General features: G+C 33.7%; 1 non-coding gene across 1 annotated transcript; it reads left to right on the forward strand.

The window, feature by feature from the left end:
* Window positions 1–268: 268 nt before the first annotated feature.
* LOC148555529 (small nucleolar RNA R71) lies at window positions 269–376 on the forward strand. Its single transcript, XR_015886337.1, has one exon. It is a non-coding gene; the product is annotated as a small nucleolar RNA R71 (small nucleolar RNA).
* The last annotated feature ends 5,070 nt before the right edge of the window (window positions 377–5,446 follow it).

Here is a 5,446-nt window from a genome sequence, read left to right on the forward strand (position 1 = left end):
TGACTTGCTGAGTCAATATTTTATTCTGAGCCAATATGGCATTCAGAGTATCAATTTCAAGAACTCCCTTCTTCATAGGCGTCTCATTACTCACAGGATTCCTTTCAGAAGTATACATGAACTGGTTATTTGCAACCATATCAATGAGTTCTTGAGCTTCTGCAGGCGTTTTCTTTAGGTGAATGGATCCACCTGCAGAATGGTCCAGTGACATCTTTGATAGCTCAGACAGACCATCATAGAATATATCCAGGATGGTCCATTCTGAAAGCATGTCAGAAGGACACTTTTTGGTCAGTTCCTTGTATCTCTCCCAAGCTTCATAAAGGGATTCACCTTCTTTCTGTTTGAAGGTTTAAACATCCACTCTAAGCTTACTAAGCTTTTGAGGAGGAAAGAACTTAGCTAAGAAAGCCGTGACCAGCTTATCCCAAGAGTTCAGGCTATCCTTAGGTTGAGAGTCCAACCATATTCTAGCTCTGTCTCTTACAGCAAATGGGAAAAGCATAAGCCTGTAGACCTCAGGATCAACCCCATTGGTCTTAACAGTATCACAGATCTGCAAGAATTCAGTTAAGAACTGAAAAGGATCTTCGGATGGAAGTCCATGAAACTTGCAGTTTTGTTGCATCAGAGAAACTAATTGAGGTTTAAGCTCAAAGTTGTTTGCTCCAATGGCAGGAATTGAGATGCTTCTTCCGTGTAAATTGGAATTTGGTGTAGTAAAGTCACCAAGCATCTTCCTTGCATTGTTATTATTTTCGGCCATGTCTCCTTCCTTTTCGAAAATTTCTGTCAGATTTTCTCCAGAGAGTTGTGCTTTAGCTTCCCTTAGCTTCCTCTTCAGAATCCTTTTAGGTTCAGGATCAGCCTCAACAAGAATGTTTTTATCCTTGTCCCTGCTCATATGAAAAAGAAGAAAACAGAAAAGAAAATATGGAATCCTCTATGTCACAGTATAGAGATTCCTTATGCAAGTATAAGAAGAGAAGAATGTAAGAAGGAGAATAGGTAAAATTCGAACACAGAGATGAAGATGGGGTTCAAATTTTGGGTAGAAGAGAAGTGTTAGTAGATGAATAAATAAATAGAAGGAGATGAGAGAAACGAAATTTTGAAAATTAATTAAAATAAAAATAAAATTTAAAGTTAAATTTCGAAAATAAAAATTGAAATCAAATTAAATTAAAATTAAAACAATTAGGTAATTAAAAGAATTTTGAAAAAGAGGGAGGAGATTTTCGAAAATTGAAGAGAGGAAATTAGTTAGGTAGTTTTGAAAAATATAAGAATCAAACAAAAAGATAAGATTAATTGAAAAAGATTTGAAAATCAATTTTGAAAAGATAGGAAGTTAGAAAAGAGGTTAGAAGAGATTTTGAGATTGATTTTGAAAAAGATGTGATTGAAATTTATTTTGAAAATGATTTGAAAAAGAAATTTAAAAAAGATTTGATTTTGAAAATTAAAGTTGATTACTTGACTAACAAGAAACAAAAAGAAATGATTTTAAATTTTAAAGATTGAACCTTTCTTAATAGGCAAGTAACAAACTTAAAATTTTTTTTGAATCAATCACATTAATTGTTAGTATTAAATTTGAAAATATGAAATAGAAATAAAAAAGATTTTTGAAAATCAATTTTAAATTTTCGAAAATTATGAAATAAAAATGATAAAGATTTTGATTTTTTTTGAAAAAGATTTGAAAAAGATAGAGATTTTAAAATGAAAATTTGATTTGACTCATAAGAAACAACTAATTTTGAAAAATTTTTGAAAAAGTCAACCCATATTTTTGAAATTTTATGATAGAATAAGGGAAAGATATTTTTTTGATTTTTTTAATTTTTAACGATGAAAGAGAAAAACATCAAAAAGACTCAATGCATGAAAATTTTGGATCAAAACATGTGATGCATGCAAGAACACTATGAATGTCAAGATGAACACCAAGAACACTTTGAATGTTAAGATTAACACCAAGAACTTATTTTTGAAAAGTTTTCAAGAAAAGAAAACATGCAAGACACCAACTTAAAAATTTTTATTCTTTAGGCATTAATGGTTCAAGAATGCATATGAAAAACAAGAAAAGACACAAAACAAGAAAATATGAAGATTAAACAAGAAGACTGGCCAAGAACAACTTGAAGATCATGAAGAATGCAATGCATGAAATTTTCGAAAAATAATTTTTTTTTTAGAAAATTAAAAAGATGCAATTTACACCAAACTTAAAACTTGACTCTAGAATCAAACAAGAAACATCAAATTATTTTTGATTTTATGATTTTGTTAATTTTTTTGGTTTTTTCGAAAATTATTTTGGGAAAAACGAAAAAGAAGAAATAGTTTTTTTTTTTGAAAAGTTTTCGAAAATAAAAAGAATAAAAATAAAGACTTAAAATTAAAATAAAATTACCTAATCTGAGCAACAAGATGAACCGTCAGTTGTCCAAACTCGAACAATCCCCAGCAACGGCGCCGAAAATATGGTGCAAAAAATTGTGATCATCAATGGCGCCAACAACTTGGTACGCACAATTGTAATCTCAACTCTTTATCACAACTTCGCACAACTAACCAGTAGGTGCACTGGGTCGTCCAAGTAATAAACCTTACGTGAGTAAGGGTCGATCCCATGGAGATTGTCGGCCTGAAGCAAGCTAAGGTCACCTTGTAAATCTCTGTCAGGCGGATTCAAAAGGTTATAGAGTTTTAATAATTAAAAGATAAATAAAACATAAACTACGATAGAGATACTTTTGTAATTCATTGGTGAGAATTTCAGATAAGCGTATAAAGATGCTTTCGTTTCTCTGAACCTCTACTTTCCTGCTGTCTTCATCCAATCATTCCTACTCCTTTCCATGGCAAGCTTTATGTAGGGCATCACCGTTGTCAATGACTATATCCCATCCTCTCTGTGAAAATGGTCCAATGCGCTGTCACTGCATGGCTAATCATCTGTCGGTTCTCGATCATACTGGAATAGAATTTACTATCCTTTTGCGTCTGTCACTACGCCCAGCACTCACGAGTTTAAAGCTCGTCACAGCCATCCCTTCCCAGATCCTACTCGGAATACCACAGACAAGGTTTAGACTTTCCAGATCTCAAGAATGGCCGTCCATGGGTTCTAACTTATACCACGAAGATTCTAATATCTCGGACTCAGTCCTCTGTATTAGATATCTAAGAGATACTCATTCTAGCTTGTTTGCATGTAGAACAGAAGTGTTTGTCAGGTACGCGTTCATGGGTGAGAATGATGATGAGCGTCACATAATCATCATATTCATGTTCTTGGGTGCGAATGGATATCTTAGAGAAGGAATAAGCTTGAATTGAATAGAGAAACAGTAGTACTTTGTATTAATTCATGAGGAACAGCAGAGTTCCACATCTTAATCTATAGAGTGTAGAAATTCTACCGTGGAAAATACATAAGTGATTAGGTCCAGGCATGGCCGAATGGCCAGCCCCATGATCTCAGAACTAAACGTCCAAAGATATCCAAAGATAGATCTGAAGATGTAAATACAATAGTAAAAAGTCCTATTTATACTAAACTAGTTACTAGGGTTTACAGAAATAGGTAAATGATGCAAAAATCTACTTCTGGGGCCCACTTGGTGTGTGCTTGGGCTGAGCATTGAGCTTTACACGTGTGGAGGCTTCTCATGGAGTTGAATGCCAGTTTGTAACCTGTTTCTGGCGTTTAACTCCACTTTGCAACCTGTTTCTGGCGTTTAACTCCAGAATGCAGCATGGAACTGGCGTTAAACGCCAGTTTGCATCATCTAAACTGGGGCAAAGTATGGACTATTATATATTGCTGAAAATTCCTTGATGTCTACTTTCCAACGCAATTGAGAGCGCACCATTTGGAGTTCTGTAGCTCCAGAATATTCACTTTGAGTGTAGGGAGGTCAGAATCCAACAGCATCTGCAGTCATTCTTCAACCTCTGAATCTGATTTTTGCTCAAGTCCCTCAATTTCATCCAGAAAATACCTGAAATCACAGAAAAATACACAAACTCATAGTAAATTCCAGAAATGTGAATTTTAATTAAAAACTAATAAAAATATACTAAAAGCTAACTAAATTATAGTGAAAACTATGTAAAAACAATGCCAAAAAGCGTATAAATTATCCGCTCATCAGCTTGTGAGAGTGTTTATCATTTGATTTTGGGAGAGTTGGGAACATTGGATAGAGATAAAAGTGTATTTTTGTATTTATCTTGAGAATCTTGGGAATTGGGTACATACTCATGTATTAATCATGTGTAAACCATATGCAATGATGTTTTTGTATATATTTCAGTTTGAAAAAAAAATTAATGAAAAAAATAATAAAAAAATAACAATAGAAATAGAAAAAGAAAGAAAAAGAATTGTAATAAAATAGGGACAAAAATGCCCCAAAGTCAAGGTACAATAAAAATAAATGCATATGAGTTGTGAAAAAAAAAAGAGAATGCATGAGTGTGTGAAAAAGTGAAGAATGGATAGCTAGGTTTGTTTAGAATTGTTTAGGTTGTCATAGGTTAGGTGGGAAGTTGAAGTTAATCAAAGATTCGAATTTCAAGTTCACTTGACCATATGCATCCTACCTTGACCCTAGCCCCATTACAACCTATGGGAAAGTCCTCATGATATTTGTATGCATGCATGAAATAATTGTTGATTGTTAGATGAAAAACAAATCTTGGAAAGCATGATTAGGGGAGAATTGAGTGAATCAACCCCATACACTTGAGTGCATAGAGCGGATACACATCCGGCGAGGGTTCAATCGCTCAATTACATGTTTCCACCAATGAACATCTTTTCTTGCAAGTTTCTAAAATCTTTCAATAATTCAATTCAATTGTGGTTTGCTTTGATTGCTATTGCCTCAGCACTTGTGCTTGTATGTATATTCTTGGAGATTGATTTATTTTGACTGAGCCATTGCATTCATGTAAATAGGTTGCATATAGATAGATTGCATTTAGTTAGTTTGCATTGAATAAATGTTGATACCCCTTTGCTTCTTTCTTGATTTTAGCATGAGGACATGCTTAGTTAAAGTGTGGGGAGATTTGATAAACTCCGATTTTGTGGTTTATCTTGTGCTTAATTTGGGGGATTTTATCACCTTTTACCACATTTATTCAATGAAATAGCATGGTTTTGTAATTCTCCCTTGAATTGTGCTTAAGTGTAAAAACATGATTTTTAGGCCCTAAAATTGGTGATTTTAATTCACTTTAATTCCATTCAATGCCTTGATATGTTTGTTGAGTAATTTGAGGTTCATAAGGCAAGTATTGGATGGAAGAAGTGAGGTGAAAAGCATGTAAAGTGGGAGAACTCATGAAGAAATGAAGGAACCGTAAAGCTGTCAAGTCCGACCTCTTCGCACTCAATCGACCATAACTTGAGCTATAAAAG

The sequence above is a fragment of the Arachis ipaensis genome, chromosome B6, assembly GCF_059453495.1.
Source record: "Arachis ipaensis isolate K30076 ecotype BB chromosome B6, ASM5945349v1, whole genome shotgun sequence".
Lineage (NCBI taxonomy): Eukaryota > Viridiplantae > Streptophyta > Magnoliopsida > Fabales > Fabaceae > Arachis > Arachis ipaensis.